Raw genomic sequence first — 1,311 nt, forward strand, 5'->3', positions numbered from 1 at the left:
ACAGGCAAGTTCACACTTTGATCATATTTTTCATACCCAGTTTTTATGCATTTGCCTCAACCCTCAAACATTGCATGAGTAGGTTTGATAACATGTGGGTACTGGGAAGTAGTTGATGAGGTAGGAACCTATTGTCTTATATTCAAACCCTTGGGTGTTACTACACTATGCTTATACTACTTTGCTATGCTCGTAGACGTGGTTTGGTTTGAGAGAATTCATGAAAGATGAGAGAGATATTGTTAACTAAGGGAAACTTAAGGTGGTTACTTTAATACACATGTGTGTGGATTGGTTGGGGCACCCTGGAGCACCCAGTGGTTTACCCGGGCACCTGGAGAACCAAGTGCTTGCCCAAGGGAATCCTGGAGTACTCGTGTGATTACCCTATGGAATGCCACCCAGGATCAAAGGGATCATAAGATTATTCATGCTAGAAACTTCCTTGTGCAGCCTTAAGCTACTATGGCCTCTAGCATAGTTGCATATGTTGCATGACCTCTTTCAGTGGTGGGCTAGCAGATGTAGGGGAATGTAGGTGTAACTGTCCACACAGAGTAAAGAGTTAATGTTTCTGAAAGACTGTGTCTCGGTCATCCGTTTCTCAAACACCATGTAGTGCGAGAAATCCAACGGAGGAGATCGAGTCTTGTGGGGAAAAGTGCGCAAACCTCTGCAAAGTGTACAAACTAATCAGGATTAGCCGTGTCCCCGGTTATTGACATCTTGAGTATCTGGTTCTTGGATTATGATGTTGATCTCATCACTCTAAATTAATTTGTTGGGTTATTAATACTATTTAATTGGGGTTGAGTTGGAGGAACCTTCTCAATATTTAACAAACACCCTGATAGTTAAACTAAATATATTCCTTTATTGTACGGAAAAACTAGCTTTCTGCAAAATTAAACCTAGAGCCTCCACCAGCCAAATATGCATGTAGTGATAGCCATTTTTCATCATTGATGTACAGTGTGAAATTGCCTGTACATTCAATGTACTGACCTACATGGCTGCAACGTCTCATGTTGCAGGAATCTTACGACGAGTAAGTGATATGTTAGGGTTACGATTTGTACACTCAACTTTGTCATTGGTGTTGATGGGTATCCACAACCTTATTATTTCTTCCGCTTTATGGATTGAGGTAATATTATTTACGTTACTTTATACATGTGATTTACCTCTGTTATAAATCCTCGAGTACTGTGTGTGTCAGCATATCGATCCAGGGATGACAATAAAGCACAGAGACTTGACCGTCGAAGGTCGGGTCGCTACACACTCTACGTCTAATACTCCTGAACCTAG

This window comes from Triticum aestivum, chromosome 4B (genome assembly GCF_018294505.1).
Source record: "Triticum aestivum cultivar Chinese Spring chromosome 4B, IWGSC CS RefSeq v2.1, whole genome shotgun sequence".
In the NCBI taxonomy this organism is placed as follows: Eukaryota; Viridiplantae; Streptophyta; class Magnoliopsida; order Poales; family Poaceae; genus Triticum; species Triticum aestivum.